Consider the following 22500-nt stretch of genomic DNA (forward strand, 5'->3'; position numbering starts at 1 on the left):
TAAGAAGGAAGTTAAGTCAGATTTGTGAGGTTAGGTTTAATGTCTGCCATCCAGTAGGGTGCAGAGACACAAATACACACACACACACACACACACACACAGGCAGGAGCGGCGACGAATCACTGTGGAGCTGACCCTAATTACAGGTGAGAGAGGTCAGTGGTGCTCACCTGTTTATAGCGGTACAGGTGACGCTCTAAACTATTTCATCTCCTCATTAACACCTGTACCTTATGGGGAAGTGAATCTCTCTCTCCTCTCTCTCTCTCTCTCTCTCTCTCTCTCTCTCTCTCTCTCTCTCTCCTGTCACCAAACTCCTCTCATTCTTCTCCCAATGATCTGTGGACTTCCTCTTCTCCTGTTGTCTCACTCTCCCCATAATTCTCTTCCCCCTCCCCATAATTCTCTTCCCCTCCCCATAACTCGCTTCCCCCCTCCCCCATAATTCTCTTGCCCCTCCCCATAATTCTCTTCCCCCCTCCCCATAATTCTCTTCCCCCTCTCCATAATTCTCTTCCCCCTCCCCCTGAATTCTCTTCCCCTCCCCATAATTCTCTTCCCCCTCCCATAATTCTCTTCCCCTCCCCATAATTCTCTTCCCCTCCACATGATTCTCTTCCCCCTCCCATAATTCTCTTCCCCCTCCCCATTATTCTCTTCCCCCCTCCCCATAATTCTCTTCCCCCTCTTCTTCCCTCCCCCCTCCCATCACGTTCTCTTCCCCCTTCCCATAACTCCTTCCCCCTCCCCACCAATTTCTCATTTCCCCCTCCCCATAATTCTCTTCCCCCCTCCCCATAATTCTCTTCCCCCTCCCCACCAATTCTCTTCCCCCTCCCATAAATTCTCTTCCCCCTCCCCATTATTCTCTTCCCCCCTCCCCATAATTCTCTTCCCTCCCCATAATTCTCTTCCCCCTCCCCATAATTCTCTTCCCTCCCCATCATTCTTCCCCCCTTCCTTAACTCGCTTCCCCCTCATAATTCTCTTCCCCTCCCCTGGTCTCTTCCCCCTCCCCATAATTCTCTTCCCCCCTCCCCATCATTCTCTTCCCCTCCATAATTCTCTTCCCCCTCCCCATAATTCTTCCCTCCCCATCATTCTCTTCCCCTTCCCATAACTCAGCTTCCCCCTCCCCATACCCTCTCCCCCCCCTCCCCATAATACCCTCTTCCCCTCCCCCATATTCTCTTCCCCTCCCCATCATTCTTCCCCTCCCCATTATTCTCCCCTCCCCACACTCCTTCTCTTCCCCTCCCCATAATTTCTTCCCCCCCCTCCCATTATTCTTCTTCCCCCTCCCTCCCCATCATTCTCCCTCCCCATAATTCTCTCCCTTCCCATAACTCTGCTTCCCGCCTCCCCATTATTCTCTTCCCCCCCTCCCATTATTCTCTCTCCCCTCCCCCATTATTCTCTTCCCCCTCCCATAATTCTCTCCCCCCCCTCCCCATTATTCTCTTCCCCCTCCCATTATTCTTCCCCCTCTCTCTTCCCCCCCATTATTCTCTTCCCCTCCCCATCATTCTCTTCCCTCCACATAATTCTTCCTCCCCGTTGTTCTCTTCCCTCCCCATCATTCTCTTCCCCCCTCCCATAATTCTCTTCCCCTCCCATAATTCCATTATTTCCCCTCCCATCATTCTCTTACCCCTCCACATAATTCCTTCCCCCCTCCCCATAATTCTCTTCCCCCTCCCATTCCCTCTCTTCCCCTCCCATAATTCTCTTCCCCCCTCCCATAATTCTCTTCCCCTCCCCCATCATTCTCTTCCCCCCTCCACATAATTCTTCCCCCTCCCCACCTCCCCTCCCCCATATTCTCTTCCTCCCCTCCCATAATTTCTTCCCTCCCATAATTCTCTTCCTCCCTCCCATCATTCTCTTCCCCCTCCACATAATTCTCTTCCCCTCCCCATAATTCTTCCTCCCATAATTCTTCCTCCCCCATTCTCTTCCCCCTCCCATAATTCTCTTCCCCCTCTTAATTCTCTTCTCCCATAATTCTCTTCCCCTCCCATAATAATTCTTCCCCCCTCCCCATAATTCTCTTCCCCTCCCCTCATTCTCCTCCCCACATTCTCTTCCCTCCACATCCCCCTCCATAATTCTCTTCCCTCCCCATAATTCTCCCCCTTACCCTACCTCCCATAATTCTTGCCCTCCCCATAATTCTCTTCCCCTCCCCATACCTCTTCCCTCATAATTCTTCCCTCCCCCATACCTCTTTGCCCCCCCTCCCAGTGTTCTCTCCTCCCCAGTCTCTCCCTTCCCTTCCCTCCCCACAATTCCCTCCCCCATTATTCTCTTCTCCTCCCCATCATTCTCTTCCCTCCCCATCATTCTTCCCCCTCCCATAATTCTCATTTCCCTTCCCATAACTCGCTTCCCTCCCTCCCCATTTATTCTCTTCCCCTCCCTGTTCTCTTCCTACCTCTATAATTCTCCCTTTACCTCCCCATAATTCTCTTCCCCCTCCCCATTATTCTCTTCCCCCTCCCATAATTCTCTTCCACCTCCCCACATTATTCTCTCTTCCCCCTCCCCATTCTCTTCCCCCCTCCCATAATTCTCTTCCCCTCCACATTATTCTCTTCCCCTCCCATCAATTCTTCTTCCCCTCCCCATTATTCTCTTCCCCTCCCCATAATTTCTTCCTCCCTTCCCCTCCCCATAATTCTCTTCCCCCTCCCCATTATTCTCTTTACCTCCCCATAATTCTCTTCCCCCCTCCCCATATTCTCTCTTCCCCCTCCCCCATTATTCTCTTCCCCCTCCCCATCATTCTCTTCCCTCCCCCATAATTCTCTTCCCCCTCCCCATTGGGTTCCTCTTCCCCTCCCCATAATTTCTTCCCCCTCCCCATTATATAATTCTCTTTCCCCCTCCCATTCTCTTATTCTTTCCCTCCCATCATTCTCTTCCCCTCCCCATAATTCTCTTCCCCCTCCCCATTATTCTCTTCCCTCCCCATAATTCTTTCCCTCCCCATCATTCTTCCTCCCCATATTCTCTCCCATAATTCCTCCCTCCCCATTATTCTCTTCCTCCCCAATTACCCTCCCCTCTCTCCCCACAATTTCTTTCCTCCCCATAATTCTCTTCTCCCATTATTCTCTTCCCCCTCCCCTCTCCCATACCCTTCTTCCCCTCCCCATAATTCTCTTCCAGTACAATTTCCCTCCCCATCATTCTCTTCCCCCTCCACATAATTCTCTTCCCTCCCCATAATTCTCTTCCCCCATACCCTTCTTCCCTCCCCATAATTCTTCCCCCTCCCCATACCCCTCTCTTCCCCCTCCCCCATATCATTCTCTTCCCCCTCCCCATGAATTCTTCCCCCCTCCCCCCCATAATTTCTTCCCCTCCCATCTCTTCCTCCATAATTCATAATTCTTCCCGCCTCCCCATAATTCTCTTCCGCTCCCATAATTCTCTTCCCCCCTCCCATCATTACGCCTCTTCCCCCACTCCCATTTATTCTCTTCCCCCATTATTCTCTCTTCCCCTCCCCATCATTCTCCTTCCCCCTCCCCATTATTCTCTTCTCCTCTATCATTCTCTTCCCCCTCTCCCCATCATTCTCTTCCCTCCCATAATTCTCTTCCCTCCCCATAACTCTCTTCCTCCCCATTATTCTCTTCTTTCCCCTCCCCATATCATTCTCTTCCACCTCCCCACAACTCTTCCCCATCTCCCATGACCCAATGGGAGAAGCTCAAAGATATCAGAACAACTAAATTACATTGTAAGAGTTTTAGTGTGTGTGTGTGTGTGTGTGTGTGTGTGTGTGTGTGTGTGTGTGTGTGTGTGTGTGGTTAGCAGGCCGACAAGTTCAAGGGTTCGTGGCAACACCCACGATCCAAACACTGGCATCTCATTGACTACATCATTGTCAGAGAAAGAGATCGCCGAGATGTCCTCATCATCCGTGCCTTGCGTGGCTCAGACCACTGTGACACTGATCATCGGCTCTTCACAGCCAAGCTCTCTCTTCACGTCGCCCCAAAACGGTGAAGGCAACAAGAGGCAGAACAACTCAACAACAATCAACCCAAATCATAGTGCCGAATGGAGTCTCCTTGACGCTGTCGTCACCAAAACCTGCAACGAGACCCTCGGCCAGACCAAAAGAAAACACTGGGACTGCTTTGATGAAAATAAACAGGAAATCGAAGTACTCGTCAATAGTAAACGTGCTGCTCTCACTGACTGGCAGAACAACCCTCAGTCGTGGACCAAAGCTGATACCTTCCACCAGAAGAAAGTGGCGGTCTAGTGCGAACTTCACAAACTAATGAACGACTGGTGGAGAATAAAGCATGTGAAACACAAAAACTTGCACACAAGATGCGTGAATTTTTCATTTCTGCTAAAACAATATGTGACCCAATCACTCATCCGACGGTAACTCCATAATTAAAGACGAAATTGGCATCCATCAGCGCTGGAAAGAGCACTACCATTCGCTGTTCAACCGAAAAACCGATGTGGATGTCCTGACTACCCAGCAGGTCCCTCAGCATCCAGAGCTGACCCATCTCGACTATCCTCCATCCATGGATGGGGTAGCTACTGTCATCAAGCAGATGAAAAATATCACAGCCTCAGGTGCCTGATGGAATCCCAGCGAAGGTGAATAAAGCAGAAGGACCTCTGCTTACCAGCCGTCTCCACTCTCTCCTAGAGAATATATGGGAAAAGGAGGAAATCCCCTATGATCTTAAAATCACCTCCATCATCAATATTTATAAGAATAAAGGAGACCAGTCAGACTGTGGCAATTGCAGCGAGATCTCGCTGGCAAGATTATCGCCCGAGTCCTCCTAAACAGACTTCTTCCTGAACCGGAAAACTTCTTCCCAGAATCTCAATGTGGCTTTAAACCATCACGTGGCACCACTGACATAATCTTTACTGCCCGCCAGATACAGGAAAAGTGCAGAGAACAGTCTCGTAATTTGTACAGTACCCCCTCACTTGTTCGTTTACAGGGGCTCGTCAGGTTTTGTGCAGTGTGGCAGTGCTGTGTTTGTTTACATTCAACAGAAGGAAACTCACAATAGTAAACATACTATGGAATCAAAGAATAGCTATAATAAAACAAATATCTCAAAGATAATGATTTCTGGATTGAGGGAGGGAGGGAGGGAGGGGAGGTAGGGAGGGGGGAGGGAGGAAAAGGAGTGAGGGAGGGAGGGGAGGTGGGTGGAGTGGAGGGAGGAGGGGAGGTAGGAGGGAAGGAGGGAGGGAGGGAGGGAGGAGTGTGTTCAGCAGATAACACCAACAGCTTAGCTGGACCAACACGTTCCCTCAACAAAAATACTCCTGTGTGTAAGTTTGTTTCTATGTATGTATGTATGTATGTATGTATGTATGTATGTATGTATGTATGTATGTATGTATGTGTACAATGGCAGACAAAGCTCGTGTCGTGAAATTTAGTGAAAACATATGCCGAAGGGTTAAAACTTATGGTCCACTCTGCCTTGTGGTAGGGGGCTCTCATAATGTTTCACGAGTTATATTTAATCTTCGGACAAAACCGCGACACGACTTTTGTCTTTGATTGTACCTGTGGTGTAATGGTCAGCATGCTAGCCTCGCAAGCAAGTGGACCCGGGTTTGATCTCCAGGCAGGGTGAGACGATGGGCAAGTTTCTTTACGCCATTTGCCTCTGTCTACTCAGCAGTAATTGGGGACCTGGGTGTTAATCTATTTGCAGATCGTGTTCCGGGGTAATGGTTAGCCAGTGCAGTTGGCGAGTTGTCCGGTCTTCTCGGACTATTCCTTGACACTGGGTCATGCAACTCGTTAACTCAGGGTGTGGGTGTTGTGTTGGCGACAGCTTCTACACCTTAAACAAATTCACTCATAGGTGGCCCTTGGGCCGGCCATCCTCGTTACATGAGGGGCAACCATTATGTATGTATGTATGTGTGTATGTATGTATGTATGTATGTTTATGTACGTGTACCTAAAAGTTTCAGTGCAGGCATACGTGCTTGTTTGTGTGTGTATGTATATATGTTTGTTTATGTGTGTGTGTGTGTGTGTGTGTGTGTGTGTGTGTGTGTGTGTGTCCATATAACCACTGGTGACGGCCACCCATTAACTCTGTTCTATTACTCTTAATCAAATACCCCGCCCGCCTGTTCCCTACCCTCTGACGTCACACCCCACTCTGACGTCATCACCAAATCTGACGTCGTTCCCAGTCTGACGTCACCCCTTCTCAGACGATGCCGCCTATAAAATGTTTATTACTACTATAGCCAACAGTCTCTTTAATTCATACCCGAGAGAGAGAGAGAGAGAGAGAGAGAGAGAGAGAGAGAGAGAGAGAGAGAGAGATTAGGGTTAGTGAGATGAGACAGACTCGCTTTCACATCCAAGATTCTTGCCCTCAAGATTTGATGGCAAGAGAGGGGGCAAGGTAAGCAAGTAAGTAAGAGCCAGGCCGGATGGGGATGTTCCTGGCATTTCCGCCTAACGAAAGTGACCCAGTGCCACCTCAAGCCTGGATCAAACACACACACACACACACACACACACACACACACACACACACACAAATAAACAGAGGAAGAGATAAAACAACAAATACAATCAGAATAGAGTGGCAAAGAAAGAAAAAAGTTTATATGATGATAATATGAGGAAAAAGGAATAATAGAATAATAAATAGAATAAAGGTTAATAAAAGTGGTAGACACACGTTTTGATAATAAGAGGAAGATTTAGGTGTGTGTGTGTGTGTGTGTGTGTGTGTGTGTGTGTGTGTGTGTGTGTGTGTGTGTGTGTGTGTGTGTGTTGATATATTAATGATGTGAAGATGAACTATTTACAGATTCTCTCCTCCCTCTCTCTCTCTTTCTCTCCTCCCTCTCTTTCCTCTTTCTCCTCCCTCCCTTTATTCCCGCTTTTATTTCCTCATTCCTTCCCTTCCTCATTCTCTCTCATATTTCTCCCTTCCTTCCTCTACTCCCTTTAACCTCCCTTTCTTCCTATCTATCACTTACTCCCTTCTTTACTCATCCCTCCCTTCCACCCTATCACTCACTCCCTCTTTACTCATCCCTCCTACTTCCCCTCCCTCTTCCCCCTTTCCCATACACCCTCCCTCCCTCCCTCCCTTTTAATAGGATGGTCAATTTACCATCAGTTCTGGGCCCCATAGCCGTCGTATACAGTGTTTGTTAACCTCTATAGTGACCTCTGGCCCCCCAACATCAGCTGACTGTAGTTGCGAAATATTTTAGCATTTTTTTCCTAAGTTAAATATTATTTTTTTGTATTTTTGGCGTAATATAAAGATCCTAATATATCCTGACTCTTAATAAATAATGTGAAGGGTATATTTCCTTATCCTGAGGCTCTGAAATTTAGGATAATGTTGTTTAATTGGGAGAAAAATGGAAAGGGAACTGATAACTATCGTTTTTATATTAGTGAGAGAGACAGAAACATATGGACGGACAAGCCAGTAGACAGATAGAGACATAGACAGTGACAGACAGATTTGAGTGACATCTGAACTGGTGACAGGTGAAAAAATATCGTTCGACGGGTCATATGAATCACGAACTCTGACAGTGAAACGCACTTAGAGTGTTTCACGGAACCCCGAACTCTTTTGTACAGAATTTTCTCTGGATTTACGAGGAATCAAGTGTTAATTCTGTCTCCTAACTGGTGCTAAGTGAACGTATCTAGTTAAGGTAGAGTCTCAGTGTTAATTCTGTCTCCTAACTGGTGCTAAGTGAACGTATCTAGTTAAGGTAGAGTCTCAGTGTTAATTTTGTCTCCTAACTGGTGCTAAGTGAATGTATCTAGTTAAGGTAGAGTCTCAGTGTTAATTCTAACTGGTGCTAAATGAGCCTTGAACAGTGTTGGTTGCTAAGGTGCTAAGTGAACGTATCTAGTTAGTAGAGTCTCCAGTGTTAATGTTGTCTTAACTGGTGCTAAAATGAACAATATCTAGTTAAGGTAGAGTCTCAGTGTTAATTCTGTCTCCTAACTTTGGTGCTAAGTGAACGTATCTGCTATGGTGGGGTCTCAGTGTTAATTCTGTCTCTAACTGGTGCTAAGAACGTATCTAGTTAAGGTAGAGTCTCAGTGTTAATTCTGTCTCCTAACTGGTGCTATGAACGTATCTAGTTAAGGTAGAGTCTCATGTTAATTGCCCCCAACTGGTGCTAAGTGAACGTATTCAGTTAAGGTAGAGTCTCAGTGTTAATTTGCTCTCTAACTGGTGCTAAGTGAACGCATCTCGTTAAGGTAGAGTCTCAGTGTTAATTCTGTCTCCCTAACTGGTGCTATGAACGTATCTAGTTAAGGTAGAGTCTCAGTGTTAATTTTGTCTCTAACTGGTGGTGCTAAGTGAACGTGTCTAGTTAAGGTAGAGTCTCAGTGTTAATTCTGTCTCTAACTGGTGGTGCTAAGTGTTAACGCATTCTTAGTTATGTTGCAGGCGTAACGTGTGGAAGCCCAGGTTGAAAATGGACGCTTTCTCTCCATTATATCACAAAATATAAAAAACACACACACACACACACACACACACACACACACACACACACACACACACACACACACACAGGTCAAACAGTGACACACAAAACAGGCCAACTCTCCTCTCTGTGTTTGTGTTTTACAATGGGAAAAAATCGTGTGGGAAAAAGTTAAAAAAGTTGACGTTGTGATTTTCGTCTATTACTGAACAAAGGCTTATCTTGGGTTTAGGTTTTGGTTAGGTTAGGTTAGGTTTTGCTAGGCTAGTGGCTTTTAAAGAAGGTTAGGGGTTAGGCTTTGCCAGGTTAGTTTAATTGATGGCCTGTGTTCTGTTTCATATGTGGCTGATTAATTTGGTGTGTGTGTGTGTGTGTGTGTGTGTGTGTGTGTGTGTGTGTCATTGTGTGTGTGTGTGTGTGGTGTATGTCTGTACTCTCCACTGGACTCCCCCACGTTATTATCAGCCCCACCTGCAGCCCCACTCACACAGCCCCCACCCAGACAATCTAAGAATCCTTGAGAGGAGAGAGAGAGAGAGAGAGAGAGAGAGAGAGAGAGAGAGAGAGAGAGAGAGAGAGAGAGAGAGAGAGAGAGAGAGAGAGAGAGAGAGAGAGAGAGGTTCACCACCATTCAAAAGTCTAATTAATAATATTAGCTGGGATCACTGCTGTAACTCACCTAAGAGAGAGCAACCTAACCTAACCTTCCTAACTCTAACCTAACTAACCTAACGCATCTTTTTGTAAATCAGTAATACCAAAATAACTTACGTATTTCTCATTTATCGGAAAAAAATACAATTGAAATAACTAAAAAATGGCTGGAACGTCACTCAGGGCCTAAGGGAAGAATAATTTATCGAGAATGAAAAATAATATATGAAGGGTAAATTCTCTAACTCTCTCTCTCTCTCTTTTTGCCTCCTACCCTCCTTATCATCTTTCTCCCCTACTAGACTCTCTTTAGCTCTCAACACCTTTAAATTCCCTTTCCTCTAAGCCCTGTTCAACCCCCCTTAGTCCCCTTAACTGACTCATTTACCTCATAACTTAATGCCCCTTAGAGTCTCTTAGTCCCATTTACGCCACCCTTAGCCCTATAAAGTCCATTTGAAACCCTATAGGCTTAACAACTTTCCCTTAAACTACCGACCAGCCCCTTTACTACTTCCCCCTACTGCCCCCTTACTGCTTCACTCCTTACTTCTCTGTTTGCAGCCCTTCTTATCTTACCATTTTCACTAGCCCCCTTTACTGCTCTTTTTCACTTCCCTGGCTTACTGCTTCACCAGCCCCTTACTGCCCCTTTACCCTTCACCAGCTCTCTTACCCTCCTTCCCCTATTCTTTACTTCCAGCCCCTACCGCTCACCAGCCTTTACCCTTACCGCTCCCTTACTGCGTGTCACTGCCTCCTTTAGCCCGCGTCAGCCCTCTACTGCATCACCAGCCCCTTACTGGCTTTCACTCAGCCCCCTTACTGCGTCACCAGCCACCCTGGCCCTCTATTATCCAACTCCTAGCGCGCCACCAGCCCCATTTAGGCCTCTTAGCCCCCCAGGAGATGTTTACTTTTCAAAGCCAATGCTAACTTAGAATACAAGCTCAGGGTGGCAGGGGTGCTTGGGGTGAGGTGTGTGGCAGGGGTGTGGTGAGAGGGGTTGGCAGGGTGGGTGAGGGTGTGGCAGGGAGTGTGGGGTGAGGTGTGTGGGGTGTGGGGTGGGGTGTGGGAATGGGGTGAGGGGTGTGGCAGGTGTGTGGGGAATGTGGTGGGGTGGGGTGTGGCTGGTGGGGGTGTGAAGGTGAGGTGTGGGAGTGTAAGTGAAAGTGTGAGAATGTGGGGTGAGGTGCAGAGGGTGTGGCAGGGGTGTGGGGTGAGGGTGAGATCAGGGGTGTTGTTTCAGAGGTAGTGTGGCAGGGAGTGTAACAGGAGAGACAGACTAAGGTGTAACAAGGCTATGCAGACCACAATAATACACACACACACACATGCAGACACGTTAAAGCACATTAGGGGTTTGGGAGAGAGAGAGATGCTGCTCAACTTCCCCAATCCATCAATAAACAAGTGGAGAAACTCTCTCTCTCTGCCTCTCTCTTTCTCTCTCTCTCTCTCTCTCTCTCTCTCTCTCTCTCTGTCTCCCCACTTGGGTACGCTTCTCTTTGAGTCTCTTTATTATTCTATATCTCTTATTGTTCTCTCTCCTTTCTTCCCTTATTCCATTCTCTCTTTCATGATTCTCTTCCATGTCTGGCTATTATTCTCTCTCTCTCTCTCTCCTCTCTCTCTCTCTCTCTCTCTCTCTCTCTCTCTCTCTCTCTAGGCCTCTTCCATCAAGGTTGGTAAAAAAAACCCAAAGATTTCTTTCAATTCTTTCTTTCTCTGTAGTGGAAACTTTCTTTCAACTTTCTTTACCATCCAATTTTCTCCTTCGCCGTTTCTCTCTCTTCTACACTTTCTCTTTTCTTAACCCTTTCTATCCCTCACGTTTTCCCCATCACTTTCTATTTAACTTTCTTCCCCCATTAACTTTCTCTCTATTTCTAATACCGACAAAGACAAGGAAACGACACTGAGTACACACACACACACACACACACACACACACACACACACACACACACACACACACACACAGACACACATGAAATACTACATACACGTTAAAGCCTGGAGAGAGATGACAGGTATTCAAGGGGTAAACATATAACTCAATCAACCAATCAGAGCACCGTCGTCATATCTGAGGGTTGGTGACCACAGTCCTCCACTCTAATCGTTCTCAGGCTGTGTTCACCAATCCTCTAAGGTGTTGTGTCTCTCTGGGGACTCGGTCTCTGGCCCTCCTACCCTCAACTTTGTCCATTAATATTTCCGTTATTATTCCTTCATCATTAATTATATGACTAAAGTATCTCATTTGTCTTTTTTTCTAAACATTTCAAGTATTTCTCTTGAAGTTTTTGATAATCTTAGTACTTCTTCATTTGTTTTCCTGTCAGTGTAGTTTATTGTTAACATTCGTCTATAACACCACACTGTAAAGGCCTCCACAACCTCTGTCTGGTGTCTGCTCAAAGTGTCCACGCTTCTCACCCATACATCAGTCCTGGCCATATAAAGCCTTTCACCTGCCCTTCCTTTCATTAGATCTTATATTATTAATTACTGTTTTTATTTCCGTTATTCTTTATGTTACTTTCTAATTACACAAAATATTCCTTTCGTGTTTAAGATGACGAGGATAATTTTGTTTTAGGATTTGTTTATAGAGACGACAGTACAAAAAAAAACAGGACAGAAATGATGAGAGATAGTGGATGTCTCTCTCTCTCTCTCTCTCTCTCTCTCTCTCTCTCTCTCTCTGCTTACATTATCTCTACACCACGGGCAGTCCATGAATACCACTTGGAGACAGACAGATAGAGAGACAGACAGAGACAGATAGAAGACAAATAGACAGACAATTAACCTAATACATGTAATGGCACCAAGAACCTGCACACCAACGCATGCAGCCCCAACACATTTCAGACACTAGCCTCCCCCTCTCCCTCCTCCTCCTCCTCCTCCTCCCCTCCTCCTCCCCCTCCCTCCCCTCCTCCTCCTCCTCATTTATCACTCTACTAAAATAATATCAATTAAGGTTGGTGATGCTGATAGATTCACTCCAAGTCTTAGTCTGGTGTGTGTGTGTGTGTGTGTGTGTGTGTGTGTGTGTGTGTGTGTGTGTGTGTGTGTGTGTGTGTGTGTGTGGTGTGTGTGGTGTGTGTGTGTGTGTGTGTGTGTGGTCTTTAATGAGGACACACCTGTAATGTTACCTGTGGTGGTGGTATTCTCTCTCTCTCTTAATCTCCCTCTCATCATCCTTAATCTGGCTCTTATATCTTTTAATCTCTTTCGTATCTCCCTTAATCTTTCTTTCTCTCTTTCTTCTCCTCACTCATTCTTCTCTGTTCTCCCCTCTACCTCCCTCTCTTCTCCCCTCTTTCCCTTACCCACATCCCTATCTTCTTCCTTATCGCCTCTCTCCTTCCTTCTCTCCCTCCCTTCTCCTTCTCCTACCTTCTCTCCCTCCCTTCTCCCTCTCCTCCTCTCTCTCCCTTCTCCCTCTCCTCCTCTCCCTCCCTTCTCCCTCTCCTTCTCTCCCTCCCTTCTCCCTCTCCTACCTTCTCTCCCTCCCTTCTCCCTCTCCTCCTTCTCTCCCTCCCTTCTCCCGTTCTTTTAGACGTGAAGGTCATTAAGAAGAGGAGAATATTAGTGTTATAAAGGTCACTCAGGACTGGTTGTGCTCAGACCTCAGGTGAGACGATATTATTTAGGTGAGGAAAAGTCACCCCGTGGGATGACTACAGCCAGGTAGAGAGAGTCATATACATACATACATACATACATACATACATACATACATACATACATAGATACATACATACATACATACATACAGTACACCTCTACCATCCATAATCACCTTCAGTACCAAGTGTCGTGAAAATACCTTTGATTCTTGTTTAGATGAGACCATATTTACACACACACACACACACACACACACACACACACACACACTACTACTACTACTACTACTACTTTGCTGTCACTCGGAATCGAGTAAGACGATCATCCAGCTATGATTCAATGATATGAGTTGTTCAGGATGTCACCTCCGTTGGTGAGCTCTGAGGTGATTCGAGAGGCCGACACGGGACCGGCATGGTCATCCACAGATGTGGTACGTGTGGAGGGCTACATCTAGTGCGGGAGGGGCGGCAGCAGCTTTTTTCCGGTGTTGGCGCTTGTCTGCCTCGTTATGCAGTCGGTCTAACTCGAAAGTATTGACACCTTCTCAATGGTGCTCCTCCAAGCGTTACGGTGTGGAGTGATCGTCTCCCAGGTGAGGGGGTCGATTTGGTACTTTTTCAGGTTTGTCTTAAGACTATCCTTATACCTCTTCAGTTGCCCGCCAGCGTTACGTTTACTATTCGTTAGGTGACTGTAAAGTAGCTGCTTTGGCAGTCTACTGTCGTCCATGCGGGTAACATGGCCAGTCCAGCGTAGTTGTTCATGGATAATGGTAGCCTCGATGCTCCTACAGTTGGTGTCAGCGAGAATACTGGCATTTGTTCTCTTGTCTTCCCAGCGAACTCGGAGGATGGAACGTAGACTACGTTGGTGAAAGTTTTCAAGGCCTATAGTATGTCTCGCTGCCATATAGCAGGGTGGGGAGGACCACTGCTCGATGTACGTGCAACTTTGTAGATAATTTCGGCTCCCTACAGCTGAACACACGGGTATGGTGTAAAATCATCACACTTGCCCATTTAGTTTCTCGGCACTGTAGTCGAAGATATAAACGTAAACACTAACCAGCAGATGTCACTCTGACCAGTACAGTACACGGGTTCGATACAAAGACTAGTAAATGTCTTCAAGTATCTAAATGGAATCCCATGAATCACCAAAGGCTTCTTCAATTGTCTCCATGCATCTCCGAGCACTTACAAACGTCTCAAAGTGTCCCCCAAATTAGCTTCAAGCATCTCCTAACGTCTGGAAGCATCTCCTAGTGTCTGGAAGCATCTCCTAGTGTCTGGAAGCATCTCCTGGTGTCTGGAAGCATCTCCTGGTGTCTGGAAGCATCTCCTAGTGTCTGGAAGCATCTCCTAGTGTCTGGAAGCATCTCCTAGTGTCTGGAAGCATCTCCTAGTGTCTGGAAGCATCTCCTAGTGTCTGGAAGCATCTCCTAGTGTCTGGAAGCATCTCCTAGTGTCTGGAAGCATCTCCTAGTGTCTGGAAGCATCTCAAAGGTTTCCACGAGTCCAGGCCTTTATTCTCTTGCTTGGCTTTTTAATATTTTCGCTTCAAGACTTCCAGAGTTTTTATCAAGACTTACCCATATGAACCTCTCTCTCTCTCTCTCTCTCTCTCTCTCTCTCTCTCTCTCTCTCTCTCTCTCTCTCTCTCTCCACAATCCCTCCACTCCTCCTGACTAATCCCTCCCCTCCACAATCCGTCCTCCCTCCAATCCCTCCTCCCTCCACAATCCGTCCCTCCCCTCCGATCGTCCCTCTTCACAATCCCATCCCCTCCTCCACAATCCGTCCCTCCTCTCCACAATCCGTCCTCCCCTCCACAATCCGTCCCTCCTCTCACGATCGTCCTCCCTCCACAATCGTCCCTCCCCTCCACCAATCCATCCTCCTCCCTTCTTGACTGCATCATCACCTGTTTCCCCAACCGTTTCCTCAAGCCTGTAAGCATACCTAATAGCGCCTGGGCAGGTTTATAATGGGTGTGTGTGGGTGTGTGTGTGGGTGTGTGTGTGTGTGTGTGTGTGTGTGTGTGTGTGTGTGTGTGTGTGTGTGTGTGTGTGTGTGTTTCTAAATATGGTCTCATCTAAACAAGAATCAAAGGTATTTTCACGACACTTGGTACTGAAGGTGATTATGGATGGTAGAGGTGTACTGTATGTATGTATGTATGTATGTATGTATGTATGTATGTATGTATGTGTATGACTCTCTCTACCTGGCTGTAGTCATCCCACGGGGTGACTTTTCCTCACCTAAATAATATCGTCTTTCCTGAGGTCTGAGCACAACCAGTCCTGAGTGACCTTTATAACACTAATATTCTCCTCTTCTTAATGACCTTCACGTCTAAAAGAACCACTATAACTATCTCATATAAACGTCTCTACCTGGTCCCTTGGAGAACATAACCTAACCTAACCTAACCAAACCTTAAAACCTAACCTGATCCTAAAAGATTCTCGTAATGGTGAAAAGAGATGATTATTAAAGTCACTTCAGCGTCTATAATTGAAGCTTCGAAGGCATCTCAACAGCTTTATACACACAAGATACGGCGTTAATGAGCCTGTGATATGCGTTCTCACAGCTCCAATTAGGGGAGTATATTGCATAAGGACCTGTCAGAGGCCCAAAGTAGTTTAACAGCTTGACGGGGCACCAGTGATACCCGTTGTCACATCTTGAGTTAAGGACAAGGAGGAAGACTACATAACCCAGTACCTCAGCTGACCTCTGTTAACACTATCAGCTGAATATTGTTTACATATATCAGTTGACCTCTGTTAACACTATAAACTGACCTGTGTTGACACTTACTTGATGACCTTTAGGGTTATGGTGTCGTGTTCACTCTCCAGGTCTACCTGTGAAGGACAGGTATCGTCAGGTAATTACTCTTTTGTTAATAATTTTGATGTGATGTGAAAATTTGACGGTAATTTTAGAATTGAAGAATGATACGAGATGCTACATACATACATACATACATACATACATACATACATACATACATACATACATACATACATACATACAGTTACATAAAAACACATTCATAGTGAAACATTAACTTACTAAATGGGTACATCCATTAATCCATACGTACACACACACACACACACACACACACACACACACACACACACACACCTTTATGGAATTACACAGCACATAAACAGTAACATAAAGGTAACAGCTTGAAAAATAGTAACAGTAATATATCAGTAGCAACAGTAACGTAACAGTACCGCAACAGTAAAATAACGTAACAACTAACGTAACAACGTAGCATAACGGTACCGCAACAGTAACAACAGTGATAACGCAACTAACGTAACGTAACGTAACAGTAACGTAACAGTACCGCAACAGTAACATAACAGTAACAAGCTAACGTAACAGTAACGTAACAGTAACAAAACAGTAAAGTAACAGTAACGTAACAGTAACATAACAGTAACATAACAGTAACGTAGTAACATAACAGTAAAAATATAGCAACGCTACCTTAATGAACTATTTAATTATCTCATATGTAACTTTTACTCTCAAGCTTTCTATATTGACAGTTTCTGGCCTGGGTAGACAGTTGAGACCAGGTAACCCCTTCCTCCCTCCTACCCCACCTCTACCCACACCCTACCCCCACACCCTCTCCCTCCCACCCTCTACCCACACCACCCCTACCGCACCTCCTACCCCACACCACCTACACACACCCTCTACCCCCACCTCTACACACCCTACACACCACTCTACCCCCACACACCCTCTACCCCACTCCCACACCACCTCCCCTCTCCCCCACACCCCCCACACCCTCTCCCCGCACCTCTACCCCACCCCCCCAACCCCTTAACCTTGGAATTCTCTTTAGCTCTGCATTTTGTAGACGATATAAATAAATAACCTTTTTCAAGGATAAACTACGGTGGATTACATTTTCTATGGATGATAACGATTTGCTTTCTGTGTGTTTCCTAGGACAGACTAGAAGCTACACTTTTATTTACGGGAAGAAAGTAAGAAAATATGATAGTTTCATTTTTTTTTTCAGGAAGGGACGACAGGAGACTATGTTTTCTCTTCAAAGGAACACAAGAATTTTAGAGTTTGTTTGTTTTTGTTTCTTTTTTATAGAAAGAGTAAAAAAAAACAGTTAAGGAAGATATCTCTCTCTCTCTCTCTCTCTCTCTCTCTCTCTCTCTCTGACCAAATATCTTGGACAGGATGTTACTGCCAGGAAGTGAGTGGGAAGTGAGGAAGTGTAAGAAGGAGATGAGGAGTTAGAAGAATAGAGGTGAGTGGAAGACTACACGCATCAGGGGAGGCAGCACGTCATCACTCTAACAGGTGACGTGTAATTTCGTGGTGGGTGACAGTGGGACCCTAGCGTGGGGATGACAGAGGAAGAGAAGGGAAGGAAGGAAGGAAGGAGAAAAGGGACAGTGAATAGACACAATAAGAGGCAGTAAAGAGGCAGAATGATGAAGGAATGGTGAGAGATGAGAGAGAGAGAGAGAGAAAACAATTATCTCCCCGGAAAAGCTTTTAATGGTGCCTGAGTACTCTCTCTCTCTCTCTCTCTCTCTCTCTCTCTTTATCTATGTCTTTCTCTCTTGTCTGATCTACACTGGACTGTCAGCTTCAGGTCTGATCTACACTAGTCTGTCAGCTTCAGGTCTGATCTACACTGGACTGTCAGCTTCAGGTTTGATCACACATAGTCTCAGCTTCAGGTCTGATCTACTAGTCTTCAGCTTCAATTCAGGTCTCACTGGTCTGTCAGCTGGTCTGATCTACACTGGTCTGTACTTCAGGTCTGATCCACTAGTCTCAGCTTCAGTCTGATCTACACTAGTCTGTCAGCTTACGATCTACCTAGTGTCAGCTTCAGGTCTGATCTCACTAGTCTGTCAGCTTCAGGTCTGATCTACACTAGTCTGTCAGCTTCAGGTTTGATCTACACTGAGCTGTCATTAGGTCTGTCACACCATCTGTCAGCTTCAGGTCTGATCTACACTAGACTGTCAGCTTCAGGTCTGATCTACACTAGTCTGTCAGCTTCAGGTCTGATCTCACACCTAGTCCGTCAGCTGGTCTGATCTACACTAGTCTGTCAGCTTCAGGTCTGATTCACTAGTCTGTCAGCTTCAGGTTTGATCTACACTGCCTGCAGCTTCAGGTTGATCCTAGTCTGTCTTCAGGTCTGATCTACACTAGTCTGTCAGCTTCAGGTCTGATCTACACTAGTCTGTCAGCTTCAGGTCTGATCTACACTAGTCTGTCAGCTTCAGGTCTGATCTACACTAGTCTGTCAGCTTCAGGTCTGATCTACACTAGTCTGTCAGCTTCAGGTCTGATCTACACTAGTCTGTCAGCTTCAGGTCTGATCTACACTAGTCTGTCAGCTTCAGGTCTGATCTACACTAGTCTGTCAGCTTCAGAGTCTGATCCCTAGTCTGTCAGCTTCAGGTCTGATCTACACTGAGTCTCAGCTTCTGTCTGATCTACCTGTCTGTCAGCTTCAGTCTGTCTCACACTAGTCTGTCAGCTTCAGGTTTGATCTACACTGGTCTGTCGCTTCAGATCTGATCTACACTAGTCTTCAGCTTCAGGTCTGATCTACACTAGTCTGTCAGCTTCAGTCTGATCTACACTAGTCTGTCAGCTTCAGGTCTGATCTACACTAGTCGTCAGCTTCAGGTCTGATCTACACTAGTCGTCAGCTTCAAGTCTGATCTACACTAGTCTGTCAGCTTCAGGTCTGATCTACACTAGTCTCTCCAGCTTCATTGATCTACACTAGTCTGTCAGCTTCAGGTCTGATCTACACTAGTCTGTCAGCTTCAGGTCTGATCTACACTAGTCTGTCAGCTTCAGGTTTGATCTACGTCTGTCGCTTCAGGTTTGATCTACACTAGTCTGTCAGCTTCAGGTTTGATCTACACTAGTCTCAGCTTCGGTTTGATCCCTGTCAGCTTCAGGTCTGATCTACACTAGTCCTTCAGGTCTGATCCCCTTCAGGTCTGATCTACACTAGTCTGTCAGCTTCAGGTCTGATCTACACTGGACTGTCAGCTTCAGGTTTTGCCTCCTCAGAGGACCGAGTTTATTCAGTTGGCTGCCCACACAACTTCTTCTTCTAGCTTTTATTGAGTCGTGAAGGCAATTTTCTTTTTGTTTTCGTGTTATTGTTTTTGTGTGTGTGTGTGTGTTGTGTGTTTTTAGTTATTACACGTTATTAAGGTTGATGACATGATACACTTACACGTCTTTAGGAAGGCACACACACACACACACACACACACACACACACACACACAGAAATTACAGTAGGAACTTGCCAAATATTGCTCAATATTTCCAGGAATTTTTGACCGCAGCTGTACACAATCAAGTAACAATATATTCAGAATAAACCTAACCTAACCTAACCAACGAGGGAATTTTGAACGTTTTTGTAAGTAAAAGTCGTGGTCTGTGAGGGGGGAAAAACACGTATTAAATGATGCTGTTTTGAATATAAATGTTAATGTTATCATAGATGTTTATCATGACTAATTCTGTGACGATCTGTAGGTTAACATAATATTTTTTACTACCATACATACACAGTGACACCATGTAATAATGTATTATATATGTTCATTATGTATTTTTAAATCTTCAGCTGCTATATTTTTTCTCTCTCTTAAACCAGAATTAAAGAGTAAGAGCGACAGTATTTTGTTCCTCCATGTAAACAAAACCAATGATGGTTTCTGCGTCTATACTATCAAAGAATCTATACATTAGTAGTAAGAAAACAAAAGACAAGCAGATGTCAACTGTTCGTATGAGTGCCTAGAGCCTTGGCTTCGGTTAAATATCCCTCAGATCAGAGTATAGGATTAAGCACCAAAGGTTACACTGAAAACACGTAATTGGAACAGATTTAACATGTTAATGAATAACATGAAATGCTTTTGTTTTAGGTTACCGGGATGTGTGTGTGTGTGGGTGTGTGTGTATATACGTGAACGTGTTTGTGTGTATGTTGTACGTAACCGACTTAGCATATATACCTGTACGTTCACCTTTAATTCTACCTATACCTGTACTGACTGACTGACTGACTGACTGACTGATATAGATAGATACAGTTACTCGTCGTTCAATCTTTACTCTCTCTCTCTCTCTCTCTCTCTCTCTCTCTCTCTCTCTCTCTCTCTCTCTCTCTCTCCACGTTACATCAGGGTTTATAGGTTAATTACCCTAAAGATTCTAATCCATTCTTTTCCCTAATCCCTTTATTTCTTCCCTAATCTCTTAATTCTTTCCCTAATCCTTTCTCTCTGTTCCCCTAACCCCATATTTTTGTTTTTCACTCTTCCCTCCCTTCCATAATTATTCCCTTTCATCAGTATTATGTTTCACGCATATTCTCTCCAATTCCACTACCTTTAACAATTTTCTTCTTCTTCATCTTCCTCGTTATCTTCATTTCCTTCGTTTTCCATATCTGTGTTTTGATAATTATTCGATTTTTTTTCTGTATCTTAATTTCGTTCATCCTTTTGTCTTGTTTCTTGTGATTCTCTTTCTTTTTCATTTTCTTTGATTTATTCTCACATCTTTCTCATCTCCCTTCTTCATCTTCGTGTTGCTTATTTCCCTCTTTCATTATTTTACGCCTTATTTATTTTTATTTATTTGTTTTTATTTTCGTAGTTTCTGTGTTGTTCATTTTCTCCAACAATTCATCTCCAACAATTCATCTCCAACATTTTCTCCAACAATTAATCTCCAACATTTTCTCCAACAATTAATCTCCAACAATACATCTCCAACATTTTCTCCAACAGTTTATCAGTTCCATAAGTCTTGCCTGTGTGTGTCTCCTCCTCTTCACCTCCTCCTCTTCACCTCCTCCTCTTCACCTCCTCCTCCCCTCTTCCTCCTCTTCTCCTCCCCCTCTTCCTCCTCCTCTTTACCTCCTCCTTCTTCCTCGTTTCCCCCGTAAGCAAAGTTATGTTGTCATTGAAGGGTTTGGAGAGGTGAGTTAATCTAGACAGTTGACCAGAATACCTTAATTAACATAGACAGGTAACCAGAATACCTTAATTAACTTAGACAGGTAACCAGAATACCTTAATTAACTTAGACAGGTAACCAGAATACCTTAATTAATCTAGACAGGTAACCAGAATACCTTAATTAACTTAGACAGGTAACCAGAATACCTTAATTAACTTAGACAGGTAACCAGAATACCTTAATTAATCTAGACAGGTGACCAGAATACCATAATTAATCTAGACAGGTAACCAGAATACCTTAATTAACATAGACAGGTAACCAGAATACCTTAATTAATCTAGACAGTTGACCAGAATACCTCTATTAATCTAGACAGGTAAACAAAATCCTCTACCATCTTTACACGTTAAACTAATTGCAAAAATAAACTCAGAACTTTAGCCAAACTTTCCAACACATCGCTAACTCTCCTAGGGTAAAAAAAATAACTCAGTTGGATCTTTGAGCTTTTGTTTACTGGGCTGTAAATACCACTGGAAACAAGACTTTACAGGATCTTTCTAACAGAGTCTCTACCACCCTGGGAAAAAAATTACCTGAAGAATACCCCCCCCCCTTCAGTTAGTTTTTATTTTATGATTAACCTAAGCTAACCTAATTTAAAGCTAACCTAACCTAATTTAAAGCTTTCTGACCACTGAGAGAGAGAGATAATCACACACACCCGCACCCAGTACCCACCGTCACATCACGCCCCTGTGTTGACCGCCCCTTCTATTGACCGCCCCTTCTATTGACCGCCCCTGTGTTGACCGCCCCCTGTGTTGACCGCCCCTTCTATTGACCGCCCCCTGTGTTGACCGCCCGAGACACAATAGCGGTAAACACAACAAAAACATCAACAAAACATTTTAAATCCACAACTTAAGTGTTTAGGAAATTATACTGATCCTGGAAGTTGAGTATGAGGGAAAATTTATGGGACCACCTTGCTAATTAAACACACACACACACACACACACACACACACACACACACACACACACACAGATAGACAGACAGACAGACAGACAGACAGACAGACAGACAGACACTCCCGCCATAAGCCGCCTGAAGGATAATATATTGTAAAATCCCAGTTAAACCTCTGGGGGACGTCTGGTGAGCCGGAACAAGTCAACTTCTCAAGAAAATAACCTAACCCAGCTACTTTGGTTTAACCCTTTGAAGATGATGGTTTAACCCTTTGAGGATTATGGTTTAACCCTTTGAGGACGATGGTTTAACGAGAATGGTGGTTTAACCCTTTGAGGACGATGGTTTAACGAGGATGGTGGTTTAACCCTTTGAGGCCGATGGTTTAACGAGGATGGTGGTTTAACCCTTTGAGGAGGGCGGTTTAACGATAGTTTAACGAGGATGGTGGTTTAACGATGGTTTTAACGAGGATGGTGGTTTAACCCTTTGAGGAGGGCGGTTTAACCCTTTGAGGACGATGGTTTAACGAGGATGGTGGTTTATGGTTTAGAGGCGGTTTAACCCTTTGAGGACGATGGTTTAACGAGAATGGTGGTTTAACCTTTGAGGACGATGGTTTAACGAGAATGGTGGTTTAACCCTTTGAGTACGATGGTTTAACGAGAGGACGGTT

At 45.0% G+C, this 22500-nt stretch overlaps 1 long non-coding RNA gene across 1 annotated transcript in view; it reads right to left on the minus strand.

The window, feature by feature from the left end:
- Positions 1-22500, minus strand: part of LOC121871748 — a 133087-nt gene that overhangs the window by 47787 nt on the left and 62800 nt on the right. The window contains exon 4 of the long non-coding RNA XR_006089938.1: positions 15645-15691. This is a non-coding gene — a long non-coding RNA (uncharacterized LOC121871748). The remainder of the gene's footprint in view (positions 1-15644; positions 15692-22500) is intronic.

Source organism: Homarus americanus, unplaced genomic scaffold (assembly GCF_018991925.1).
Source record: "Homarus americanus isolate GMGI-L3 unplaced genomic scaffold, GMGI_Hamer_2.0 scaffold39675, whole genome shotgun sequence".
In the NCBI taxonomy this organism is placed as follows: domain Eukaryota; kingdom Metazoa; phylum Arthropoda; class Malacostraca; order Decapoda; family Nephropidae; genus Homarus; species Homarus americanus.